Here is a 23,944-nt window from a genome sequence, read left to right on the forward strand (position 1 = left end):
TGTTCTAAAATGTTTTTGTAAGTGAACTGGTTCAACGTGTTATCAATTCGATGCAGTAGACCTACCCCATATGCTGTAAGGCAACCCCATATCATGACTGAACCACCCGCCAAATTTAATTGTCTGTTTAACATGACGTGGCAAAAGGGATTCATTTTTCCTTTCCAACACCAAGAACGTCCATCCGATAAGATTCGATTTATTTTAGACTCGTCTGAGAAAATTACGGCATTGTTCTTCTTTCCAATTTATATATTTTTTGACAAAACTCAGACGAGCTTTAATATTTTTCTTTGACAGAGCAGGTTTCTTATTCTTCTCCATTGATATGTTCGAGCCGTCCACTTGCTTATTTTCTTTCCAACATCGCTTTCCAACAACTTTGCAGAGATTGACGCCGCCATCGTGACTTCTGAAGTTATATATTTTGTTAATCGTCGCTTGTCCGGTTAAGACAATATTTTTGGACGTCTACCGAAAGATGTAGGAGCATCATTACAATATCGTTTTCGTATTTTATGTACTACAGCTTGATTAACTGCAAACTTCTCGGCAACTTTCCTCGTTGATAAGCCACATTTTAATTGAGAAAGAATACTATCTTTCACAGTCTTAGATAATGGCTTCATGACAGTACTAGAGTACTCCCGGACTCGGATAACACCGGTCACTGTTTACAAAAAATATGTTCACGTTTCTGAGCCACAAACGTTCTAACACGGTGCAAAACCGACTACACGGAAAAAGTTTGTATTTATCAAAACAATAATAATACCACGATCAATAAAATTTTCTTGAAAAGCTAAAACTTTGTACTCAATGCTATGTATTTTAATTTATTCTATTTTATATGCAAATATTAAATAAAAATACGTTTTTCTAAAACATCGCATGTGTGTTCACTTTCGCTCCTCACTCTATTTTGTTGTTTTAAGTGATATCCAGCAAAAACCAAAAGTTTTTAAATTCGTAAATTTTTTCTGATTTTATTATCGTGCTAACGGCCGAGAAATATAAACAAGTCGGCAATTTGACTTCAAAATGTGTGTACTACTACTACTTTGTAAATAATCAAGATTTTTGATTTCTTTTAATCAAATTACATTCTAAATGGCAATTTCTGTTTGTCTTCCTCAACTGCTTGATGACGGTATGCTCAATATTAGTCGGTGAATACATTTACAGTGTGGGTATCAATTTTCGGTAACATTGCAACAAATTTTCGTTTTAGCGCGAGAACTTGTTTTCCCGCCCTTTCCCGGTGCTCCTGACACGACAAAAGCATTATCCGCGGGAGAAAATGTTTCCGGTGTATCGCAGGTGTGACACGGTTCCCACGGGAACGATGTTAAAAAATGATTCCATTTTGCTGCGCCACGAACGCGGCGTTCGAGCGATTAATTCGCGGCTTAATCTGGTGCTCGCCGATTCGATTTAATCGGACGTCACGCGTCACCTTGCCCCGCGATATCGTCTCGGTGGTTACGAGGGCAATTGCGCGCGAAATAAACGATAGAACGCGATACAGATAATTTACGGCTGGCAGTAAAGCGCCCCGTTTTTCCAGAAACCGTGAATCGGCGCACCCAGTGGACAGGAAAAAGGAAGAGCCAGTCCCCGGCTGCGCGATAGATGTCGAACGAAACGGGACAGAGATTGAAATATAAATATCCTGAGAGCGCAGGGTGTATCGGGCCAAGATTTAAGGGGCTATTTACGCGTTAATTAAGATCGTACGCGCATTATCCTGGTACGGCGTGTGCTAGATGAATCGACGAATAAACCGGGCCCGGTAATAATTCTAGCACTAAAGCTTTCTGCCGACACCCGGGCCGTATACCGTCAGCAACCCCCGTAGTTTTATGTTCCGTCGTTCCATCGCGAAATGATCGTGATACAGTGTGTCCCCGGGTTATTTATTATATTTCGATGCTCTCATTCCGGGATTACATTCCGTCGCGCGCGTCCCCCTATCCTGAGGCCCTTGTTCCCCCGATAATGCTACCCAGACGATTCGAGAAGTGGAGCACTCAAGAAAATGAACCGATCGACCGATCGCGAAGTGGAGAAACGCTGCGCCGCGCCACGCCGACACCGATGCAGAATTACGACTGTATCGCCATCGAGGACCCGACGATTGGTCAATCGATCTTAATTGTACCGCTTGAATTTCCACCTGTTTTCGTTGCTTGATTCGAGCGCGCTCTCCAACTGGGACGTTCTCTTCCGCCGATAATCAGAGACACAAGACACTAGAAGAAAAGTGCTCGAATCCCGGCGATCCTCGAATTGAATCGATCGAGCACCAAACATTTGAATCGGGTACTCGAGAACCTGGTGAATTTCGCTCTCTTCGCGGATCGCATCAATCCAATTTGCGCGTTGGACTGATGTACCTGTTACATAGAATGGTTTTTAATATTTTATTATTGACATCTTCGACACCAAGAAACATTTAAAAGATCTACTGCCGGTGAAAGCTATTTCACAAATTCTGTTTCATTATCATTCTATTTCAATTTATTTGGTACACACAAAATTTTATAAGGACCTACGAGTTCTGAGAATGTTACCAAAATTATTACTATAATAAATTTTGTCTTTTTTTATCCTTTTAATATTAAATACGCCGTTCTTATTTTATGGCTTGATTTGTGTGACTTTTATGGGTATTGGTGTGGCACTCAACGTGTTAATGACATTTTGACACGGCACGTAATGGCGCTGTGACAGGATATTCGCTAACTTTATATTCTGGTTCTGTTTATTCCATCCTTGATGCAAAAGTTTTACGAGGCAATTTTTTAAGAAATATTGATCTTCTGCAATTATAAATATGATGTATTTTATAGCCTTTTTGCTTCACAAATTGAGTAAAAAATCGAGTACATTTTTTAGTGGATACTTTTTCTCCTACGTCCTACAACGTCTAGTTTACGTACCTAATCCATATTTTAATTTGAATCATTTTAGTCAATTGGTACACTCCTTCAAACTTCTATTATCTAACTTTATACAGGGTCTCCCAGAAATGTTGCATTTCTTTGAAAGGGGCAGTGCCTGAGGTTATTTGAAGTAACTTTTTTCTTAACAGAAATGTTCTCCGCGGCTTTGTTAAGGAGTTATTAATAAAAACACGGACCAATCGGAACGCGGCTATAAGTGGCGTTTGTATTGGCCGAGCCGGTGTTTTTCGTTAATACCTCCTCAACGAATCTGTTTTTTATTACATTTTTAATATTTTTCAGAATAAATTTTTTGATTTTCATGTATACAACTTTACTTTGTTTATAAGTATAAAGATATAAACGCAATCGTGATGTCAAAATACAATGCTTTGAAATATACCACACAAAAGTAAATTACTAAGGTAGTAACACATCATCAACTTAATCTTCATTCTATTCTGTAAGTAAGTATTAGGTTGGCAACTAAGTTCGCGACTCCTCCACATTTTCTGAAACAAATTCATTTATACAATATATATATTTTTAAACACGAGTATTTTATATCAAATCAATTGCAAAATTCAGTGCTTTCCAATGATATTCAGTTCAAACATAATGGTCACTGAATGAGTTTATAATGATACAATAAAACAATCACGAAACAAAAGGTCGCGAATTTAGTTGCCGATCTAATACATAATAGCGACAATCTAGCCGGAAAATTATTGCAATTTATATTTATACAACAAGTTATATATGGACATGGACAATTTCGTGCGGCATCCGTGCGTGGGAACATACATATACACCTCCGTCCGATCGAAAGGGTTAAAGAGAAGCGGCGTGGCGGTCCGGACGTCTTCTGGGACGTCCGGCGCGCGGCGTCCACGAGCACCGATGTCCGAGATATACTTTATTCCTGGAAACGTTCTGCCAATGAAACTCTCTATCTTATCGGCGAATCTCCACCACTATCGCGGCCCGGTATCGACGTTTCCCCTACCTCTTTGGTTTTTGTCCCGCGGCTTCAATTTATCGAAGCAATTAATTAACAACGGCCACGGAAATAACTGGGCTCGCAAAGAAACAATATTCGATCACGAACTTCTGGAAGTTTATCCTGGTGAAAATCCAGTTTTACCTCCGCCCTGATCAGTAGCTCGTGGCTGCCGAAACTTCTCAAGGATCGACCGATGAAGCGCCCGGGAACCGATAAAAGGAGAGCACGAGAGAGAGAGGGAGATAGAGAGAGAGAAGGAGAGAAAGAAAGATCGAGGGAATACGACAGGAGAATGGTAAGACGGCGGCGATGGCTGCGGAAAAAGTTGCTGGGATTAATTTACGGACCGAGAGATGGGTTTGTACTGATATCACCGGTGATCAATTAACGGAATGAACCCAACTTGGTCGGCGAAAGAAGAAGACTGTACCGTTTTTTCCTCGACTCTTCTTCTCCGGCTTCTCTTCGCCAGCTGTTGCGAATAAAGCAGAGGCGACCGGTCGCGTTTCACTTGACTTTTTCTACGATATTGCGATCGATGACACGGCGAAGGGATAAAGAAGACTGCGCAACCGGCAGAGAGTAACTGACAGGGGAAAAGTAAAAGAGGTACTGACAATGAGAGAAGAAAGAAGCACACGCAGACCGAGGGAGGAGGAAACGTGCTTTTACGGTGAAAATAGAAGAGAAATAGGAGTAGAGAAGTAACCAAGTGAATCCAACGTACCATGCGATATCCGATCATACTGATTCAGTGTTTCCATCAGTCGAAGGTGGAAAAAGGTTATCGCGACGATAAAGTTCGAGAGGTCAGAAGAATTTCTAGCCACTTGTCCTCCCGATCGTCTTACTCGATCGGAGAAGATGGTGCTCGTCGAAAAAATATTCCAGGAGAGGAGAGGAGATTTCGAAAAACGACGCTCACAGAAGTCCCTGATTTATAACCGGCGAATCTTTTGCCGGGGCGCGGCTGATGCATACGTTCGCCCTTTAAATTATGGCTGTCCCGAGGAAGCTCAACCCTTAAGATCGCTTCGCCGCCTTCACTTCAACCGTAATATCGCGCGGTTCGCGGATCGCTTTACGCTAAATTCTTAAAGGAATGGGCTCACCATTGCTATCCGTCTTCGATCGCTTGTCCGTTACGAGTGCGACAACCAATTCGATCAATTCCTATGGCCTACTCGCGGTTTAACTATCAATAAGTTATTGATAACATATCGATAATAGATAGTTTCAACTCTAATTTACACACTAACTAAACACACGTGCCTTGTGTGTCACAAGGTTGCATATTAAAAAACAGCTATTTACCAGAGCGCAGTTTCGATAGTAACTTTGAGCCTCTTGCGGCAGGGTTCAGAGTTGTTTGATCAAGCCCGAATTTTGTACAATTATTTACCACGCAAAAAAGAAAAAAATTAGGGGGCGTCACGGACCGAATTCATAACTTAAAAAAAAAACATTATAGGGGACACCCTATCGTATGGTGATAAATCAAACAAGTTCTCCAGTTAACGTTACGGACGCTAAACTTTTACCGACGCAAAGACATTCAGGGAACATGCCAAGGGGGTTTTCTATTCAATATTGGAATTATTAGAATAAATTTTTATTTGAATAAAGCCGAGGAATAAATTATAATTCGTTATTCGGTTATGTATCATTCGAGTTATTCGTCGTTCATTTTGGAGAGCGCCATTTTTCATTCGCCATTTTTTAATTGCAGTTACATCTAGGCTAATGTGGTTTATATATGATGAATAAACTGCGGATCTTTATGCTAAATAAAAATTTCGTCGTAAATTGAAAGACACAGTAACCTTACAAGAATTTCTTTCTTCCTCTAACAATTTTAATGAATTCATTATTCTGAATAACATTTTCGCAATACTGTTTCTATCGAATGCATAGAAATGATTAATATTTATATTTCTACCAAATTAACTGATTTTATTTGTTATTTCAATCATATACTGCGAAGAAAACATAATTAAATTAACAAAAATGAAATGGTAACTTTGGAAAATAATTGTTTTTGTACATAATCAGGCATCTTTGTCGCGTGTATTGATGTAACAAGCCTCTGCATTTACAACATAAAGAGATGATAGTAAATGAAAACAAAATAAGGTAAAATAATATAGAACGTAAAGAAACGAAACCATATGTTGTTAACAAACTTTGCTACTCATCGAAGATCATCTTCCGTCCACGTACCTCTGTTCGATTTTCTAATGGGTTCTTATGGGTCTTATAGGTTCGCAAAGTGTACTATACATACGTATTGTTTATTGAATTAAGCAAATTGCAATATTTACTTCAGCATAGAATCTTACCCCAACACAATCTGGACATCCAACCCCAATTTGTTGGGGTAGCTCGTGCTAGGGGCTAAGCCTGAGCTAAGAACTAAGCCTGAGCTAACAGCTAAGATGCTAAGGTCGTTAAATAAGTCAAATTGTGCGCTAATAATTTATGCAAAAGTAAGGATAAATGAGAAAAACACCTTTTCAGCTAACAAGTCGCCGCTGGCGATAACACTTTCCTTGTTTTTGCACTACGATTTTTAATAGCAAAGTATACAAGATTAATTTGATTATCTTAGACTCAATTACGAGATTATGAACGTTCCATACGTGTGGCGGTGGTGGAGAACGAGTTAGTAAAGATAGCAAAAAATGGTAGAACAAAGTTTTGCATGATTTAACAGGCTTCATCACCTGTAATGCAGCTTTTTGTAGAAGTGCATCATTGCAGTTGCGAAGTGTAAATCTTTATCAAAATGGTGGAACATTTGAATATTTATTGTGGATCCTGGAAAATACACTAATATACTTTTATTCATAATAACACGAGAAATGGATTTGTGCAAAAAGATCATAGATAAGCATTAATAAAAACGAGTGCAATTGCAGTTTGCGCCTGCATCGATATACTTTTATAAAAAGCGTAATTACAGCAGAATGATACATTTTGTTGGAGCAGGCCTAGACAACTTCTTTCCCGCTTTTGTTTCACGACTCCCACTACCAGTCTACCGGTTCCCCCACTAACAACTATTTCATATTATGATACTGATACGGCTAACATGCGGTGTTGGGCAATATTTAAATAAAAATTTGAATAACAAATTATTTGTTATTTGGATGTTCAAATAAAAAGCAAAAATAATTTATTATTTGAGCAAGTCTAAATACATTATTTAAAATAATGAAGTTAATTGTTATTTACAAATACAATTTAAGTCATTATTTGTATTCACGAATTATTCGATTAATAATACTAATTAGTATTAATAATACTAATTTATCATTTATTATTCGCAGTCATTAAACATATTTTCCTTCCAACCGTCCTCAGCAACGATAGTAATATGTATTAATGTATCGTCCGTTATGCATTATTTGAGAAGCTTTAGAGCTTGTTCAGTTGAGGCGATTTACGCGCAATTAAATTAGCGCGTTTCGAATTGCGTGAGATACTAGTGATCCGTATATTAAAAATATGTACAAGAAATAAGAGAAAACCAAAAATTTGCAAATAAGAAATAATAGATAGATTACTTTTGGCATTATTTAAATAACTTTCAATAAAAAGTTTCGTTGATATTTGCAATCACAATCACACGTTTATTTATTATTTGAATACAAATTTTCCCAACTCTGCCTATATGTACATATACATTCCTCCTAATCTCCTTAACCTTCTCCTACAATCCACAGCAGTTTGGTGGGGGTAAGGGTCAGGAGTGAAGAGAGGAATCGTCTGGGGCTTGCGAGCCGCAAGTAGTCCAGCCTTGTGTTAAATTATGCAAACCTTTTCGCTTACATTATTTTCTTCAATAATAATCTAATTATAATTTCACTCACTTGCGCGATACACCTCGTATAGCGAAACACGAACACTCCATGGAATTAAAAAAATGTTCTCGAAAACGAAGCTTTGCACGAAGAAATGTTATTCCACACATCTGATATATTTTTCATGTAGAATTATTCCCTGTAGAATTGCACTATTCATTCTGGGAAAACCTCTACGTCCAAGCGGGAAGTTTGGAAACAGTTGTTCCGTGCAGTGTCCAGCACGCAGGTTAGAACAAGCAAGCAAGCAAACAAACATTTAAAATAGAAATCGCGGAGACCATTTCGTTGATTGTTCGTTTCTCGGGAATTAAAAAGACGCCCATAATAAAGTTCCAGAGGATTGAAAACAAAGTTGTCCACGGGAGAAGAGTTCGCGGGTCGACAGTAACGGTGTACCCGAAAAAAAAAGATTGTACTGTACGCGCGGCCGTACGTTCCGCTTAAACTGATTTTAATTAGAAAGCCTGGGGCCAGGCGTTTTAGTCCGTTTTTGCCTTTCATTTTAAACTGGTTGGCTGGAAAATGCATTTCACGTCATTAAACCCGCAGCTCCGTGCTGTCGCTTTCGTTTTTAGCGGAAGCCACACGGAATACAAGTAGAAAGCATTTCGTCCCTCGTATATCTGGCTGGGACCGCTTTCTCATTTTTACATTATCGCCGGTAGTAAGCTTCGTTCTCTTCTTTTCCCTCTTCTCTCTACCCTCCCCCCCACCCTCTCCTTGCCCAGTCACTTAGTTTTTCCAGCCCACGACCAGGTCAAACCGGAAGAAAACACGGCCGAACGTTTCCTAAATGGACGCGACATCTTGATCCGGTCACTTTATTACCTTCACATTCGGAAATGTTTTAAGCTCTCCTAAAAAAAACATTTTAAAAAAACGGTACTCTTAAATACTCCCTTGATACTTTAGTTTATTTTAAATGCTTTCGGCAATAACGACGCGCTTTAATGGACGCCAAGTAACAACGATTAGCATCAAAGCATTTCCGACTGACATGTTGTCTCTGTTCATTTTCTACTTTCTGATAAAATATGACTTCGTGTTTTGTTAATGTCTATAGATTATTTCAATTCGTACGCAATTATTCCCCAAACTATAGCTCGTTGTAAACAATATTCCAAATAAAACTTAGTCTGCTTCGGGGGAGAGATCTCATGGTGGTCACAATTCTTCTCTAGGTGGATACGCTTCCGAGATTTCAAGGTAACCTTTGTTTTCTTGTATACAGAACTCTATGTTTTTGTTTAGGTGAGCGTGTAGCCGTATAGCCTATCCCGAGACGAATGCACTGTTCTATAACACTTTCGTCTTCCAAGGTCATTCAAAGTCATTTAGTGCAGTTGAAACTTTAGCTTGGTTACATTTCCACATCAGGATCTAAACGTCGAGTGTCTAATTAATTTGCAAAATTGCTGTGTTTCATCATTGATCGAACCTGTGCACCGATATCATCATATGTACTTTGTTAACTTAGTAAGTTAGAAGCATGTCGACCCACAGAAGATTTGTGGCCACCATAAGGTGTCTCCCCCGGAACAGTGTAAGTTTTATTTTAAGCATTGTTTACAATGGGCTACACTTTGGGAAATAATTACGTGCGAAACTTCAAATGGTACGCCCTGTATATTGCTTTGGAATAATGAGACGATTTCATGTATTTAGATTTCGTGCAATTTTAATTGTAACAGGTGCTTCAATGAGGAAGTTTATTAATGATTATATCGTAGTATTGTAGAATCACGCTGTAACGGTCTTTACACATAATTTCTTGGCATCCTGTACAGAGTGGATTCGCCATGTCTCTAGAAATCTGAATGTTCGGATAACGGATTCAGGATATCTATGCATTAGAATTTACAATATACCCGATCGAGACAGTGAAGCCGTAACGTTGTCCCGCGAGATCGCACGCGTCTGAAAATTTACAGGTTTTATTACAGCCGCGTTACGGACTTCAACGTCTATGTCGATGTATTGCGTCCGTATTCGCCCGTTCTCGAGCCGTCGCGCGTCGCCATTCGATTTTTACTAGTGAATCAGCCGAGGATATAGGTTTTCCTTGATGCGTATCGGCCGATGCATCGAGTTACTCGTTCCGCTGAAAGCTCGTAAAACGAAAGGGTTACATCAGCCCCGACAAAACCACCTACACACGTCCCGACGACCCCGTAAACTCGTTTTCCGCCGCGGCAGCTCGTGACAACGTATCGGAATCAAGATATTACGACGCGCAGCTGCGCAGTGCCCCGCGCTTTCCTTCGCGCGACCCCTTCTCGCCTCTTCCCTTTTCGGCGAAGGAATCTGTAATAACTCGTCGAACAGTCCCAAAAACTGGGTCAGCATTTACGACGAATCACGGTCGAGGTGTTCGCAGTGCGCTCGCACAATAGACGAGCGTAAAACTTCCTGGCGAACGTCCCGCTCGGCAAATCTCGCGCGCTCTCCTCGAAAGAAGAGTTTCATTTCCGTACACCGGAAGACAGTTCCAGGTCGAAATTTAATCCGTATTCGCCCACGGAATCACGAGACTCCGCGCTGATTTAATGGTTAGTTATCCCATGAAACTTACCGCACCGCCACGCCGCCGGATACTTTATTTCCCGCAACACTGTGCCGAGCAACAGTGTGAAACCCAGCATTGTTGCTGCTGCATAGCTGAGGGACTTTTACTAGTTTTTCTATAGACAAATTGCATTATTTTTTTAAATACAGTCGTACCTCGGCAAGACAACAATTTTTCTTATGTCCTTCCGTTCCGCTACGAGCTATGAATTGAAATAACGCTTACTTTAACTCGAATTATCTCAAATTATCTCGTATTAACTCAAATTTCTGTAAGTTTACTTCTATTAGCAATAAATAATATTTACATACGATGACATTTGTGTTACAATTAAGTTTATTCAGAAAATCAATTCCTGTTATATTTATGGCAGAGTTACTATTGTTTTCAATCTATTAGAATGGTGAAAGGAAGAAAGAACTTTCCATTTCGTCTGTATTTCTTGCAATCCACGCGGACATTTTAGTCTAGTCATCGTTGTGTTCGATAACCCGGTTATATGAATAATTCTGCTTTTCTCTATTTGGAAGATTGAAACGTCTTTAAACAGCATTTTTCGCAAGTTGGGTGTAAATACCTCTACTCTTGACGAAGATGTCTACTGATGTTTTATTAAAAAATGTAGCTCTCACTTATTTTCATGTATTCTTCAATGCTAATAATATAAAATAATATATATGCATATACTCTTATTGACGGGATTTTTATAATAAAATAATAGCACAAACATGATGTTATCTCAACAAAAAATCAATACAATATAATATTTAAAGCACATATTTGATGAAACTTGAAGAACACTAACATGGTCAAGGAAAAAAACTCGAGCAAATCTTTTGCACTTACTTTTGTGAGCTTAACAATGTACGAAATTTTAATAATAATATGTAATTAAGGTAACAGTAATATGTACTGAAATAATATGTACTTGTGAATAGATTCGGTATTACAATTATTACATTTTAATGTCGCCAATATGGTCGTGTAGTTTTTTGTAGACAGAGGTTATGTACTCGTATTATAATCATTAGTGATTGCTTATCTTATTATTGCTTATATTATATGTTGCTTATATTATTAAAGTCATGCATCATAATTGTACGGAAATGGTACTTGGAAATATTAATTTCCAAATGTTTGTTTAATCAAAGTGATCCGTTGAAACCAGCCAATTTTTGATCTGGATACCAACTGTAAAACTTTTGCACTCGTTCGATATATGGACGTTAAAACCGTTGCTTTATAGAAACTTCAAATGACAGATACAAATTAAATTGTTCAATACCAGTTTACACAATTTTAATGCTTTACAATTAAATTCTTTGAACCAACATTCCAATAATGATTTTCATATCGGGATGAATATAAAGATAATAAAGTGTGCATTGAATATGAAATACTGTTCGGCATTTTCAAAAAGTTTTTTATTTAAGTATTTTATTGAACACCCAAGCTTTCCTGTGAATTTAATACCACATATAAGCATCCATATACATATATGAAAATTTATTGTGAGTTTAGTTAATAAACGTATAGTATCTTTGGTTTTGATAGCGTGATAATTGTACAGTTACACAAATAACGCACAAATAACGATTTAAATGAATCGCAAATCGTAAATTCAAAGATTTTTACGTCTTACAATGTCCATAGCTTTTTATCCGTCAACCAATTTCAATGAAACTTTGTACATATGTATATATAACTTACTTAGATTTACAAAATACATGTTTTAAATTTTCATTACGGGTACAGATAAAACATTTAAAAATCGTGGTCTTTACTGTTCCCTTCGTAATTGCGACCGATAACAATTACAAAAAAAATTATTTACACATTAGCTAGTAAACTAACCCTTCTTACGTCTCAAAAAAACTTAAGCTGCTGAGTCCAATTTTGAAAAATTTATTCGTTTTTAATAGGTGTACGAATACCTCGTACACCGACTGTATTTACTTCTCTTCCGTTTTCGTTTTCTAGCAACCCCCCAATTCTGCAGCTATGTAAATACTTTAGCTGAGTCTCTTAGTACTTTACAGCTACAGTATTTTAACGCGTAATGTGTAGTATTGTCACAGAGTGAAAACTACCGATCTCAAACCCAGAGAATCCGTACAGAATTTATTCAGAATGTTCGCAACAACGTTCCCTATCGCTGTAATAACAATACTCGAGGGGTTGAAATTTGAAACTAGAAATCAATACGATTCCGACGGAAGATACTTTTTAAAAAGGAACGCAGGAATAATGACACAATTAAGGACGATCCACGGTGAGTAATCCGAGACGAAACTCGATTCGCGACTAATTGTAAGTAACGGTCCGCCGTAATATTGTTGCTACGGGAAGCGGCAAGGGTCTCGTGTATCAGCGTAGCTCAATGGAGAGATACCGTGATACTTGAGGCTGTTTCGGCTCGTAAAATCATGTTCGCGTAATTCCCGGGGGCATGTTATGCTCGTTTGAGGTCAAGCTCTTAAGCTCGCGGTAGCTTAAATCGTTTGCGCGAGGCTGCGTTAAGAAGAGATTGCGAGCGACAACGAGACCGTTGGGTCCACTTGTTTCCTCCGCAATTTACAACGGTTTACGTTGCCCGTAAACGCTGCCGGTGTCGTTCACAAACATTCGGTTTCGAGCGGTTAGCTTCGTGTTCGGTGGAAGAAGGGGCATGGATAGAACTCACAAGGAAGAGGGAAAGGATAAAGAAACGCGGCGCAAAAAAAAAATATGGAAACGGTAAGGGGCGATCGTTGGTTCGGTGAATTGCAAAGGAGAGATTTCAGTGGGCAGGAAAGTTACTGGAACGAAAAATGAGTTGAAACAGACACTCCGGAGGAATGTTTGCGCTTCTCTTGACCCGGCCGCAAGCAGCGCGATTCCCGCTGAATATCCGCGGTTGTTCTTAGGCCGGATTATTGTTTTTCAGGAACGCGAGAACAAAAAGTGGGCCAGCTCGTGGACGGACACGAATACCCGCGCGTGATTGTGTACACCATCCCGCAAGGTTCTGTGCGAATATCATTGTTTTCGGTTCTCGAATGATGATCGTGTGTAGCATTCTGCATTTCGTACGCGCTGTTGGAAAATCGTTACTTTCGAAACGAATTTCTATCCGGCGTTGCTATTTATCAGCAACACCGTTCGCCGACCGGCTGAGTGTCGGGCGTTTCAAAAATTCCGTGCATCCAGCCAGCTCCAAAATTGATTCTATCGAGCCCTGACTTGCCGGTTGCGCAATATCTGCCGATCCGGTTCCTATCGTAATGCATTTTTCTCGTTGATTCGATACGAATCGATGGACAAACCGGACGCGACTAGCAGAAATTTCGAGTGGACAATACTTTTAATGAATTGTCTGTCACTTGATTTAAGCACTTGTACATCAACAACTCGCACGCCTCGCGAATTTTCGGATTCTCTTCCACCGGTTTCGCTACTGAGGCTTCCGACCGGAAGCTTCCAGTTTATGATCCGAATGGATTTTGAAGTTGCAAAATGTGATAGAATACCTTATATCCATTGTTATAAGAATATTAATCCTGTATTATAAAATGTTACCGTACCTCATCGTTCCTCCAGCGGATTAGGCGATATACCTGTAAAGGACGTTATAGCAAAGCAAAAAACGCATGCGAATCTTCAATCCCGACAGTTGGACAACGTGCACGTCATTGAGGACTGAAGACAATACCAAAAGGAATTTCTTTGACCGTTTCCCCACTTCTCAACCTGAAGTCCTTCCGATACACCCCGTCCAATTAACAAACGCAACATTTCCCCACCTAAATCCACCCCGAAAAAACCGAGGTGACAACCGCAGTACTATTTTGACCGTGGTCGGAATAACTTCTTTCCGTGCGCTGTCATGATTTCGAAAAGTGTGTTGTATAGTGTTTAGTGATTGTGTAGAAGTGTGTTTCGTGCTTCATAGTTATTAACTATGAGAGAAGAAAATGTATATCTATTGTATGCCTACATACTTTCCAATAAGTATAGATTAACGAAATCAAAATGGAATCTCATTTCGGTTTAAAGGAAATGAATAACATACATATTTATTAGACTCTGTGTTCAGAATCTTCATCACGAGTCTGACACGATATTGTAGGGCGTAGGGTAAGGGGTTAAGACGTATTCGCGTAAATATCCTGTGATCCGCGCTAGTATTCGTTTCGAGCTAGTATTCGTTTCCAGTCGGACTAGCCCAGATAAAAATATGTATACACACATGTCTACAAATACTTACCCCGCCAACTCGACACATTTTCCACTGTAGCATGTTCTTTACACCCATTTCTGTATTACGTTTCCTCCACACTAATTGGCCTTAGTTGAAACTTACACAATTGAGAATGGCTTTTGCCTGAGAATAGAATTCTATTCCAAAAATCAATACCTTTATTACGAAATTCCATTGCAAATTCTCTTCGTCTTTTCTTGTTCCTTTTTTATTTGAATTTCGTGCCGGGCCAATACTTTCGTCCACCACTGTATTTGGAAAAATGTAATATGAATCGAAAGTAAATTTGAAATACCAATACGCTCTGGCACTGGATTAATAAAACTGAAAGCAAATGGATTTTGCAAAAGAATAAATCTTTGCCAAACTGTGATCGCCAATAAAGGAAATTGACCCCATTATTAAGTACTTTTTATTCATATTAAATTTCATACAAAATTAGTATTTCTAGAAATATCATCACAATGCTTTTGTGAGATATGCAGTTACACCTTATGATCTAAAATTTAAGCAGTATACACAACACGAAAAAATATTCAACACGTTCTGATTTTTTAAACACCCATTTCTTTAGAAAGTATGTTACACGTAGCTTCGGCTTTGAAGATTATTTTTGCGATCCAAATACAAATAATGTTACTTGACAGGTAACAGTAAATTTTGTCATTATCCTCAACGAAACAATTTCAGCCAACGAGAGTTCTCCGATACCGGAACCGACTGACATCAGTATTACAGACTCTGTTTCAAAAGAAGATATCCGAGTAACATCGACGGTTACAATGGCTGTCTAACACACTCCGATCATCTAAACGTTATCCACGTCCTTTTTAGAAAAACAATATGATTGACAACAACACTGAGAGCGAGAACTTTGTAAGTCGCGTACAGATACCAATACATGTGAAACGACTTTTATTTACATATCGGTGAAACAGAGAAGTGTATAAATACTTCCTCTTTTCTCAATAAGAAAAATATATTTACTGAGAAAGTAATTATAAACCGACAATGCAATGCTTAATCAATTCAGTCGTTACCGTCGTTTATCCTTTACAGTCTTTGTGATAACAATATTTAATTATAAACGCGCGGTATTCTCTTCAAGAAACGTGACAAGAATTTTCATAAAAAGAATTACTCATCTGGAAAAATGTAAATCATCCGGACAAATTGATGGGACAAAATGATAGGACTTGCGTTTACACAATGGAATCTATAAAAACAATGTACGAGTTTTATATTCAATATTTTGTAGAGCGCCCTTTATTTCTTATCGCGGAAATTAATTATTGTATAATTTTTTAATTTTGATCTGCCATCACTAGTGCCATTCATGTTTAATATACATTGTTTGAAATCAAGTATTAATACGGTAATTATTTTTAAATAGTCTTTATATGGTATATGAAGCAACAAATTATTACATTACTTTCTTGATCAGTTGCATTATAATCTGTGATAATAATCTGATTATAATAAATTATATAATCTGTGAATTAATTAGTGACACAATATTTTTCGATATCTTACAATTGATAAACGACGAATATGTATAAGTTTACATAACCGCACAGTAGGTTCGACAAGCAATAGATTACATGATAAATTGTACTATTTGCTCATCAAACAAAGGACATTGCCATGCAATATCGTTGATGCGCGGTATGTCATGTCCGCATTGACGTTTTGGATCATTAGTTACACTTACTCGAGCAAGTGAGAATGAAAGGCAATAATGATCGGCTCTACATCTGTTGATTGTAGTCATTATGATTTCTCATGAATAGACTGCGAATGTTCATGCAATTTTCAATTTTTGTAGACGAATTTTTTGAAAGCGGAATAAAATAGAATCTTAATTATTTTCTGTGTTAGTAGCCTTTTTAGATCTGAAATCAATTAAAATCGTACTAAATTCTGTCATATTTTATGTCCTAGCATTTTTTGAAAATTTTCAAAAGCCATAATTGCATAAAGATCCGCTTGAATAATTTTAGATTTTTCATTAATCAAACTTCGTATACACACACGTCTCGTTTTTCTAATTAAAATAACACCTAACACGATATAAATATGTAGTTATGATCATAATTACTCTTGTGTGATAAGCGATTAAAGTTTCGGGCGTGAGAGAGGACGGCGAACGAAAACGAAAGAGCGGCAGAGAGTGGAACTCTCAAACTTCAGTGTCTCTTTCTTTTTCAATTGCTATCCTTCTCTACGTTCGGCATACTACAAAGAATTGTAGCACCTCTACTAGAACTGTCATTCGGTAGACCCGACGAGACGACAGTTACGGAGGGACTACTGTATTAGCGGCTTACGTAGTGGGGGAATGAACTGATTGATGGTGGTGATCTGGAAGTATCTGTTTAATCTCGTTAATCAGTCAGTGTCGATTGAATCAGCAATTCCAGGTTCGATTTTACTAGCTGTGAACACTAATATACAGGGTGAGTCACCTAACGTTTGCACCTCGCACCATTTTGTTGCTTTTAAAGATACGTCAAATGTCTTCAGGACAGAATTGAATAGTCCGATGGAGCTCACACGATGCCATAAAAATATTTGTTTCTACGTTATTTTTCTTTTTTAGAGATCTCAAGGTCACCTTAATTTGTTTAAATGGGACCACCCCTTTTTTCAAACGTACGATGATAGTCCCATTCATTGCGAATTCAGTGACTATCATTACTCAAGGTCATTCAAGGTCACAGCCAGAGGAAACGTATATCAATGTAGGTATTTAAAAAGTGATGATCCCGTTTAAAAGAATGAAGGCGAGCTTGAAATCTCTAAAAGAAAATAATATAAAAACAAATATCTTCACCATTCAATTTTGTCATTAAGACATCTAACGCGTTAGGTGACTCACCCTGTATATTGTACGAATTACAGTTTATGTGTGACGATCGTATCTTACGTGAAATTCTGAGCAAAGTGCGGTACGGACTGAATTAGGGAATTAGAGAGTCGAATGTCCGTATTGTTTGGACACGAACAGAGAGTGATCAGGGGAATAGAATAATAACGCAGCACGATTCGCGTTTGTGTTGCTCGTATCCGTGGGCGGGCACGTAAGACCTGTTCGGTGAAATCGTCGCAGTGTTTCCGGAGTCGAACAATATTGTACGCGCGATAGGCCCGAAGCTTTGTAGTCTCTCATAATTGATTTCTAGTCACGTGCCTCAAAACCACGCTACTGTAAGCCTGGGCCGCGACAACACGGTCCACGTATTCTTGCAAAAGCAATTTCGCCGTACACCCCATACTGCCTTTCGTTCCTGTTTTATTTATTTCATTGTTCGGCCGCTTTTCACGTGCACAATGAATCCGACTGCTAGCCTATTTCCGGTCGGCTTTGTACGATGGTCAGCTGCAAATATCATTCACGACATATCGTTCGTCTCGCGAATCCCAAATTCGCATGGTCGTTCGTACTATAACAATTTTTTTTTTTGACATTTCCCTTTTTTTTTTGTTCCGATATTTGCGCTCTTATTTGGTTTCGGGGATGGTTGTTTGCCGCCGCACCCGTGGACATTGGCTGTCGATGGGCGACGTAATCGCGTGTAACGCGCTGCTTTTTCGGTTTTCCCTCGCCAGAGTGTGTAGCCGCGCGAAACTTTTCAATATTCTTTGCGGTTTCCTGGGACACACACCGCCATAACGGATTCTTTGTTTTGTATCAACTTCTTTTGGATTTCAGGAGCAGATTTGATCGCTTTATGCGGTAATGTTTCAGTGTAAAAAGTATTCGTACGCTCTTTAAAATAGAATAACTTTTTTATAATTGTACCAAACGACCTGGCTTTTTATAATCAATTAGAAGCATTGCTTTACAAAATGATATGAAAAAAGAGATTTTCCAGAAATTATAATTTACAAGGTTACATTCAATAATATAAAAGGCTGTTTTAAAACTTTTATTTGGGCCCTTAAAGAGAAAATTTAAAATATATGTTTCTCATAGATCTGTGTTAATTACACACATGCTGAAAATTTCATCGAAATTAACATACACACAAGCTACAAGCGGTTCAAAATGGTGAAAATCGTAGTTTTACACGACTTTCGATCAGTTTCTGCGTAAAATCCACAGATTCTTACATCTTTCGATGCGTATCGTTTTTTCTTGTGTCAACCGATTTCGATGAAAAAGTTTTAAAAAATGTCTTTTTTATTTTTGCATGTGACCTTGTAAATTGTAATTTTTGGAAAATCTTCTTTGCATATCATTTCGTAAATCAATGCTTCTAATTGATTATAAAAAATCAGGTCGTTTTATACTCGAATTATTTTTACACTCACTGTATCTGTATCTAAAACATCACTAATGATTAACCATTAAAAGGGTATTCTGGTTTTCGAGGTTGTCTTTCCACCAAATTATGCACACGGGTCTCTGGATATATTTGAAGTACATACGTAAATATATTATTTTTTTAAGCAAATAATCTCAGCGTATTTTGAGAAACATATGAATGTATGTAGCTGTGGTTTGTATCAAAATAAATGAAAAATCTAGTTTAAAAAACTCTTATGTTTTAAAAAGGAATTTCATAAACGTGGACAAAACGAGTTACGTTTAAAATAAGATTAATTGCATTGTTCAAAACTAATGAAACGATGTGTACGACATAGGTATTTTACTTTATTTTTACTGTTACGATTATGGATTAAACTAAACTTCTAATTTGCTTTATTTTTGATAAAACATTTCATGCAAACTGGATTTTATACAGTAGACATTCACAATCTACTAATTACTAACACAGTGATGAATTTATTCAATAAAGTACCAAATATAAATGAGGTAGTAGAAGTTTTAACGCACGAAGAAATGTCTACATTAACAATCATTAGTGACATTTATTTTTGCTTTTTTTATTACTGTCAGGAAATGTATTAAACTAAACTTTTCATTTGCTTTATTCTTAATAAATAAATTTATATAATATAATAATTCTTCGCAGTCTAATAATTACTAACACAATGAACAATTCCTTCAATAAAATACGAAAGAGGTGGTAGGCGTTTCAATTATAGTATTACATAGTTGAAGGGTGTGGAATACGAGTTCAGAATAAAACCTTGTCAACAGATTTTGTAATCGCGAAAGGGTTTGAGAATGGGTTTATTCACGCGAAGCAAAACGCGCAGCACACGAACCGTCTGGGATCCCACAAAAGAATCATTTATCCAGCAGGAAATGTTCAAATTCTCAAGAGGATACAAATGTTCAAGTCGCGTGATTCGATTCCCATGAAAATTCGTCTCGCTAGCAAATGAATGGGCCACGGAAAACGAGTGTTGTGGTCGTAATAATTGACATTCTCCCCGGTAATTGCTCGGAACGATTAAAACTCTATTCTGAATTCCGTCTGTGAGGCAGTTATTAACCGCAGCGACTGGAATTCAACGGGCGCTCCCCCCCCCCCCCTCAATAATTTAATTTGTTCCAATGCGAGTGGATGGTGTTGTTTGCCAGGAAACAATGCAATTTGTTGTCGAGCTCGTAGAGACGGTCGCGCAGATAGACCTTTTACCGAAAAGCCATCCACACGAAGACTCTGCTTGCAGCTGCACAGGACCATTCTCACCGGTATAATACGATTCGTATTTACCTATTCGTAGTCGTCCCAGTCAGCATCTTAAAGTCGAGAGGGCGCCGACGGGGGTCCGCGGCAATAATAAGAAATTGATAGTAAAGGAGGCATAATTCCGAGTATACCGCCACTCGGCCCCATGAATTTTTCATGAATTCCGGGGCTGTATGTATGCAAATCGGGCTATTTTCACGATTCGGAATACCTTAAACGCGTTAAATATACGGCGGGGAATAGACGCGGTATAACGTAACATGGTTTGCCTCTCGAGACCATTAAGTTTTCACTTAACCCCCGGCTTTCTTCCGTTGCGTACTGTCACAATGTAACCGAGCCACGCGTCTCTGTTATCACATCTATTCTTTTCCGGTCGAACGTGCCGCCTCCCTCGCTCATTCCTTTCCCCGATAGGATCCCAGATTAGCGGTCAACTTGCTCAATCAATTCTCCGGTTGAGTTCGTGCGACGGACGATGACACCTGACACCTGTTTCCTCTTACCGTGAAGTCTTTAAAGGATAATCCTGTTTGTTAGACATCCTCTCTCCTTCTCCTCCTTCTCTTCTTCTTCTTCCGTTCTTTATCGTCGCACAGTGGAGTATTTGACCCGAAAAGTCGGAAAAAGTCGATTTCAGAATTTTACGTAAGTAGTTGAAGCTTATTTATTTGTACAACCTGTGTGAAGTACTCTACTTCATCGAAACTCAAGAGATTTTATAGCACGCTTTGCGTTCTTAAACAGTCTCTGAAACATTGTTCATTCATTAGCGATTTTCAAATGTTTTATTATAAATTCTTACATTGCAGTAGCTTTTCAAGTAGGTGTACAGACTTTAACACAGATTTTATGTCGTTATCATCCAAATTAGTATAGTTATTAATAGACTGCGAATCTTTATGCATTTATAGCGAAATTGAGTATATGAAATTCAAAATTGTTGAAAAATTTTTAAAATTGAAGATGCCAATATATAATTTCTCCTCTATTAAAATCATTACGGGAAGAAATAACATTAAATTTCGTTTCTATTTCTAGCAATCGATGCAGACAAATTTTATTTTGCATAAAGATCCGCAGTCTAGTTATTAATATTTAAACATAATCAATCATTCTGTAAGTCTTCTTACGATTACAAAACTTTTTTGACAATATTGTCATACTATTGTGTAATATTCGGTGCTCTTTCTATTGTTACATTCGATAAAGGTTTGTGATCATTAGACTACGGCTTTTATGCATTTATGACAAAAATTGGGTACGTACAATTTAAAGCTGTGGACATGTTAAAAATATTTAAGGAGATCAATGTATTAGTTTCACCTTAATAGGATAATTAAAGGAAGAATACAATATTTATTTGATTCCTGTGTCCTGTAATCAATGCGAACACTTTTTATGTCGCATAAAGATCCGCTGTTTAGTAATAATATATATTTTAAACGATCACTTTAAATAGCCCGATACAACACAGTTCTGCCAGATTTACATAGTTGGTAGCAATCAAAGGAAAGTTTACAGTAACGAAATAAAATCGAAAGCAATTACATACTGTAGCAAGCTAGTTTTCAATCTGTTTTATTGTTAGTTTCAGAACGAGCAGGCACTCTGACGTAGAAGACTCCGCAGCAATCCAATATTGCGCGAGAGTACAGGAAGTAGAATCTGGGTTTTGTCGAGGGGATATCTCAATTGGCGTTTCGTAAATCGAACAGCCAGTAATCTGTTCATAAATGCTCAACCGCGAGGGTCATCGTCAGGCATGAAAGTCGTCTCGGATTTCCGTTGCAGAAGCCTGGAAACACTAGAAGCGCCATTCGTCCAGATGAATCCTGTTAAAGCGGAACGGGACAACGACAGGATGCTCCGGCGGGACGCAAGGCAGACGGTAATTAACACCTTGGTTACGGCTTTGGAAATTCGAATTAAAACTCGCGATAAGAAAAGTATCATAACAGGACACTGATCGTGTTGACCAGGCAAGGTGAATGTACCAGTAAGTGACCGGTTAAAAATAAGATCATGCTACAATTATTTATAACTTATTGCCTTTTGGTATACTTAAGCAATTATAACTTCTCTCGTATACAGTTGTCATTTCATTTCTACTGGCAATTAGAAATTAATAAATCGTAATCAAAGAAGCTAGTAAGTGACTATACATAGAATAGCTACTAAGTGAATAAAAGACAATATAAATAATATATCTAAACGTAAATATAAATAATTATCTTTAAAATGAGACCAGTTACATCACGAAGTTGTGACAGTTGAAATATCGACAACCTTTTAATGGAAATGTAGTGCTCCTTTAATTTTGCACGTGTATACTTTGATTTCGTGGCAAGTTTGGGGATGACATGCAGCTCTTAACGTATTTAACTGTAAGATACGGCAGTGCTTGGCGCGTTTCCCTCAATTCGGGCAAAACCGTCACTACCATAGCGCCTACATTTTTTAAAATGTGTCCATGTGTAATTTAATTATTTATTTTGTTTGGAAAGCACTTTCTCGCTATTTCGTAAAGCTTTGACATATTTTCTAAGTGAGACTTTTTTTATGCGATCCTTCTCCACCGCACAAAAACAGGTTTGACTGTAATGTAAACAATATTTTAAATGATGGTACAGCAATATGTAATGGCGCCTCAGAGTCACCACTCGAGTGCTAAGGGTTAACATGCCCTATTAGATAGTACATAGAAAAATACATGTATCATTCCATTTAAAAAGAAACGGAGTTGACCTTCACATGTCCTCTCTACGCGTGCACTCACAGGAAAACTGTTAATACCAGATTAGGCCTCCCACGAAAACAAGCAACTTTCGCCGGACACATTCTTTTCTACCAGCAATAGGAACCGAGTTATTCAGGTGACCTGTTTCAAATGCCTCACCCTGTATTTATTGTACATTCACTACCGCGTTAGACGGGAGTATACCGTGCTCGTTTATCTCTCAAAGCTACGATTCTAACTCTGCGAGAAGTCTCCAAAAGAGTGGTTGCTCAGGCAAATTCTAGTCCTGAGGACAACTTGTCGCCAGTATGTCCACTATCGCTGTTTATTGCATCCTTCAAACGCTCAGGCTTTTCATGAATGGGAAAGCATCGCGTTGACGACATTCTTTCGTTCGAATTTTTGTAACACGATGCTTGGAGAAGGAAGGAAACATTTGATAAGTGCAACCCATGGAAAAATGTATGCAATCGTATTTAAAAACCGCATAGTTTTCTTAATGTTGAACCAAGTCAGAAATTTTACATGTAAGACAAATTAGTTTACTGAATTGACATAGATCTACAGAACGCAATGATTAACCCATTGCAGTCGATGCTATTGTAACTTGAAAATTGCACGTTTCTTGCGACCTAAAATAATTCCATTGTATATGGTTTTTTCATTTTATGGATATGAAAAATAATAATGTAAACAACATAGTGAGTAAAGGTACAACAATAATGGTACTCCTTGACTGTTAAGAGTTAAAGTTTTAACACATAGAAAAATTAAAAAAATTTACCTTTACGTTTTTTCTTCGCAGTTCTGATCAATAGCAATATTTTGTTGAACATTCTTTTCGAATTCTTCTAGCATGTCAAAAAGTTTCATCTCATTTGGTTCAAATGGAAGAAAACTATGCGATTTCAAAATGTGATCGAACACTTTTTGCCACGGGTTGTTTGCGAGGTGGCTGTATAACCGATACCAAGTGAT

This window comes from Lasioglossum baleicum, chromosome 3 (assembly GCF_051020765.1).
Source record: "Lasioglossum baleicum chromosome 3, iyLasBale1, whole genome shotgun sequence".
Lineage (NCBI taxonomy): Eukaryota > Metazoa > Arthropoda > Insecta > Hymenoptera > Halictidae > Lasioglossum > Lasioglossum baleicum.